The sequence below is a fragment of the Alligator mississippiensis genome, unplaced genomic scaffold (genome assembly GCF_030867095.1).
Source record: "Alligator mississippiensis isolate rAllMis1 unplaced genomic scaffold, rAllMis1 scaffold_22, whole genome shotgun sequence".
Lineage (NCBI taxonomy): Eukaryota > Metazoa > Chordata > Crocodylia > Alligatoridae > Alligator > Alligator mississippiensis.
This window is the reverse complement of record NW_026775292.1, coordinates 40,001-45,000: the sequence shown is the minus strand read 5'-3', so window position 1 is coordinate 45,000 and position 5,000 is coordinate 40,001.

Sequence of the window (5,000 nt, the reverse complement as noted above, 5' to 3'; positions counted from 1 at the left end):
CAGGTCCGGGGGCCTTCGGCGCGGGCGGCGGGCTGCTCCCGCGGGGGAGACGAGCCTCTCTGGGGCCCGGGAGGTTGGCCCTGGGTCGACCTGGCGCCGGGGCTCGGGCTCCGGAAGTCCGTATGAGGTTTTTCAAACGGGCCGTGCCCGGGCCTTCGCTCCAGGAGGGCGGACACTTTCGGCGGTTCGTCCCGGTGGCTGGGCCGGGTGCCGCATCTACAATATTGCCGAGAAAGGTCCGCGGAGATTTTCGGGGACACGGTTTCCGGGACCCTAGATGCCCATCTTGGGTTCCAGGAGCTCGGACGGAGGAACCTCCGGGGCCGGACCGTGCTGCAGGAGGGGTTCAACCGCGAGTTTGGCTCCATGTCGACTGGAGCTCCGGCCCAGGGGCGGGCCGAGCGGCTTGGCCGGGCGAGAGTTCCAGGAGCCCGGCCGCGATTCCGGCTTCTCCCCGGTGCCCTGCCCGGAGGCCGGGCGGGTCCGGGGGCCTTCGGCGCGGGCAGCGGGCTGCTCCCGCGGGGGAGACGAGCCGCCCTAACGCCCGGGAGGGAGGCCCGGGGTCGACCTGGCTCCCGAGCTCCGGCCCTGGAAGTCCGTATGAGGATTTTCAAACGGGCCGTGCCCGGGCCTTCGCTCCAGGAGGCCGGACACTTTCGGCGGTAGCTCCCGGCGGCTGGGCCGGGTGCCGCATCTACAATATTGCCAGGAAAGGTCCGCGGAGATTTTCGGGGACACGGGTTTCGGGACCCTAGATGCCCATCTTGGGTTCCAGGAGCTCGGACGGAGGAACCTCCGGGGCCGGACCGTGCTGCAGGAGAGGTTCAACCGCGAGTTTGGCTCCATGTCGACTGGAGCTCCGGCCCAGGGGCGGGCCGAGCGGCTTGGCCGGGCGAGAGTTCCAGGAGCCCGGCCGCGATTCCGGCTTCTCCCCGGTGCCCTGCCCGGAGGCCGGGCAGGTCCGGGGGCCTTCGGCGAGGGCGGCGGGCTGCTCCCGCGGGGGAGACGAGCCGTGCTGGGCCCCGGGAGGGAGGCCCGCGGTCGACCTGGCGCCGGGGCTCCGGCCCTGGAAGTCCGTATGAGGTTTTTCAAACGGGCCTTGCCCGGGCCTTCGCTCCAGGAGGCCGGACACTTTCGGCGGTTCGTCCCGGTGGCTGGGCCGGGTGCCGCATCTGCAATATTGCCAGGAAAGGTTCGCGGAGATTTTCGAGGACACGGGTTTCGGGACCCTAGATGCCCATCTTGGGTTCCAGGAGCTCGGACGGAGGAACCTCCGGGGCCGGACCGTGCTGCAGGCGAGGGTCAACCCCGAGTTTGGCTCCATGTCGACTGGCGCTCCGGCCCGGGGGGCGGGCCGGGCGGGCAGGCCGGGCGAGAGTTCCAGGAACCCGGCCGCGATTCCGGCTTCGACCCGGTCGACTGCACGGCGGGCGTGCAGGCCGGGGGGCGACTCGCAGGGGCCCTTCCAGGCTGCGGGGCCCAGCGGTTGGAGCCCGGCTACCCCGGCGAGGGGCGGAAGAACCTGCACGGCGCGGCGGGAGAACCCGGCATGCTTCCGCGGGGCAGGCCGGGCAGGAGTTCCAGGAGCCCGGCCACGATTCCTACTTCTCCCCGGTGCCCTGCCCGGAGGCCGGGCGGGCCCGGGGGCCTTCGGCGCGGGCGGCGGGCGGCTTCCGCGGCGGAGACGAGCCTCTCTGGGGCCCGGGAGGTCGGCCCTGGGTCGACCTGGCGCCGGGGCTCGGGCTCCGGAAGTCCGTATGAGGTTTTTGAAACGGGCCTTGCCCGGGCCTTCGCTCCAGGAGGGCGGACACTTTCGGCGGTTGCCCCCGGTGGCTGGGCCGGGTGCCGCATCTACAATATTGCCAGGAAAGGTTCGCGGAGATTTTCGGGGACACGGATTTCGGGACCCTGGATGCCCATCTTGGGTTCCAGGAGGTCGGACGGAGGAACCTCCGGGGCCGGACCGTGCTGCAGGAGGGGGTCAAAACCGAGTTTGGCTCCATGTCGACTGGCGCCCCGGCCCGGGGGGCGGGCCGGGCGGGCAGGCCGGGCGAGAGTTCCAGGAACCCGGCCGCGATTCCGGCTTCGACCCGGTCGACTGCACGGCGGGCGTGCAGGCCGGCGGCGACTCGCAGGGCCCCTTCCACGCTGCGGGGCCCAGCGGTTGGAGCCCGGCTACCCCGGCGAGGGGCGGAAGAACCTGCACGGCGCGGCGGGAGAACCCGGCATGCTTCCGCGGGGCAGGCCGGGCAGGAGTTCCAGGAGCCCGGCCACGATTCCTACTTCTCCCCGGTGCCCTGCCCGGAGGCCGGGCGGGCCCGGGGGCCTTCGCCGCGGGCGGCGGGCGGCTTCCGCGGCGGAGACGAGCCTCTCTGGGGCCCGGGAGGTCGGCCCTGGGTCGACCTGGCGCCGGGGCTCGGGCTCCGGAAGTCCGTATGAGGTTTTTGAAACGGGCCTTGCCCGGGCCTTCGCTCCAGGAGGGCGGACACTTTCGGCGGTTGCCCCCGGTGGCTGGGCCGGGTGCCGCATCTACAATATTGCCAGGAAAGGTTCGCGGAGATTTTCGGGGACACGGATTTCGGGACCCTAGATGCCCATCTTGGGTTCCAGGAGGTCGGACGGAGGAACCTCCGGGGCCGGACCGTGCTGCAGGAGGGGGTCAAAACCGAGTTTGGCTCCAAGTCGACTGGAGCCCCGGCCCGGGGGGCGGGCCGGGCGGGCAGGCCGGGCGAGAGTTCCAGGAACCCGGCCGCGATTCCGGCTTCGACCCGGTCGACTGCACGGCGGGCGTGCAGGCCGGGGGGCGACTCGCAGGGGCCCTTCCAGGCTGCGGGGCCCAGCGGTTGGAGCCCGGCTACCCCGGCGAGGGGCGGAAGAACCTGCACGGCGCGGCGGGAGAACCCGGCATGCTTCCGCGTGGCAGGCCGGGCAGGAGTTCCAGGAGCCCGGCCACGATTCCTACTTCTCCCCGGTGCCCTGCCCGGAGGCCGGGCGGGCCCGGGGGCCTTCGGCGCGGGCGGCGGGCGGCTTCCGCGGCGGAGACGAGCCTCTCTGGGGCCCGGGAGGTCGGCCCTGGGTCGACCTGGCGCCGGGGCTCGGGCTCCGGAAGTCCGTATGAGGTTTTTGAAACGGGCCTTGCCCGGGCCTTCGCTCCAGGAGGGCGGACACTTTCGGCGGTTGCCCCCGGTGGCTGGGCCGGGTGCCGCATCTACAATATTGCCAGGAAAGGTTCGCGGAGATTTTCGGGGACACGGATTTCGGGACCCTGGATGCCCATCTTGGGTTCCAGGAGGTCGGACGGAGGAACCTCCGGGGCCGGACCGTGCTGCAGGAGGGGGTCAAAACCGAGTTTGGCTCCATGTCGACTGGCGCCCCGGCCCGGGGGGCGGGCCGGGCGGGCAGGCCGGGCGAGAGTTCCAGGAACCCGGCCGCGATTCCGGCTTCGACCCGGTCGACTGCACGGCGGGCGTGCAGGCCGGCGGCGACTCGCAGGGCCCCTTCCACGCTGCGGGGCCCAGCGGTTGGAGCCCGGCTACCCCGGCGAGGGGCGGAAGAACCTGCACGGCGCGGCGGGAGAACCCGGCATGCTTCCGCGTGGCAGGCCGGGCAGGAGTTCCAGGAGCCCGGCCACGATTCCTACTTCTCCCCGGTGCCCTGCCCGGAGGCCGGGCGGGCCCGGGGGCCTTCGGCGCGGGCGGCGGGCGGCTTCCGCGGCGGAGACGAGCCTCTCTGGGGCCCGGGAGGTCGGCCCTGGGTCGACCTGGCGCCGGGGCTCGGGCTCCGGAAGTCCGTATGAGGTTTTTGAAACGGGCCTTGCCCGGGCCTTCGCTCCAGGAGGGCGGACACTTTCGGCGGTTGCCCCCGGTGGCTGGGCCGGGTGCCGCATCTACAATATTGCCAGGAAAGGTTCGCGGAGATTTTCGGGGACACGGATTTCGGGACCCTGGATGCCCATCTTGGGTTCCAGGAGGTCGGACGGAGGAACCTCCGGGGCCGGACCGTGCTGCAGGAGGGGGTCAAAACCGAGTTTGGCTCCAAGTCGACTGGAGCCCCGGCCCGGGGGGCGGGCCGGGCGGGCAGGCCGGGCGAGAGTTCCAGGAACCCGGCCGCGATTCCGGCTTCGACCCGGTCGACTGCACGGCGGGCGTGCAGGCCGGGGGGCGACTCGCAGGGGCCCTTCCACGCTGCGGGGCCCAGCGGTTGGAGCCCGGCTACCCCGGCGAGGGGCGGAAGAACCTGCACGGCGCGGCGGGAGAACCCGGCATGCTTCCGCGGGGCAGGCCGGGCAGGAGTTCCAGGAGCCCGGCCACGATTCCTACTTCTCCCCGGTGCCCTGCGCGGAGGCCGGGCGGGCCCGGGGGCCTTCGGCGCGGGCATCAGGCGGCTTCCGCGGCGGAGACGTGCCTCTCTGGGGCCCGGGAGGTCGGCCCTGGGTCGACCTGGCGCCCGGGCTCGCGCTCCGGAAGTCCGTATGAGGTTTTTCAAACGGGCCTTGCCCGGGCCTTCGCTCCAGGAGGGCGGACACTTTCGGCGGTTGGCCCCGGTGGCTGGGCCGGGTGCCGCATCTACAATATTGCCAAGAAAGGTTCGCGGAGATTTTGGGGGACTCGGTTTTCAGGACCCTAAATGCCCATGTTCGGTTCCAGAAAGTCGGTCAGAGGAACCTCCGGGGCAAAAGAACCGTGCCGCGCTGCCTTGTCAACCGAGCGTGGAGGCAGCGTGCCCCGATCCGGCGGGCCTGGCCGTGCGAGAGTTCCAGGCTCTGGCCCGCGATTCCGGCTCCCGCCCCCCCCCCCGGTGATGGGCTCGGAGGTCGGGCAGGCAGCGGTGCTTGCTTCCCCAGGAGTGGCGGGGCTCTCCTGACGGGGAACCGGGAGGACCTGGTGTCCGCCGTGGGACTTGGAAAACTTCTGCTCGGTTGCGTTGGGAGCGGTTAACGTGGGAGCTCCGGCCGGGAGCGGCCCGGCGGGCCAGGCCGGGGGAGAGTTCCAGGAGACCGG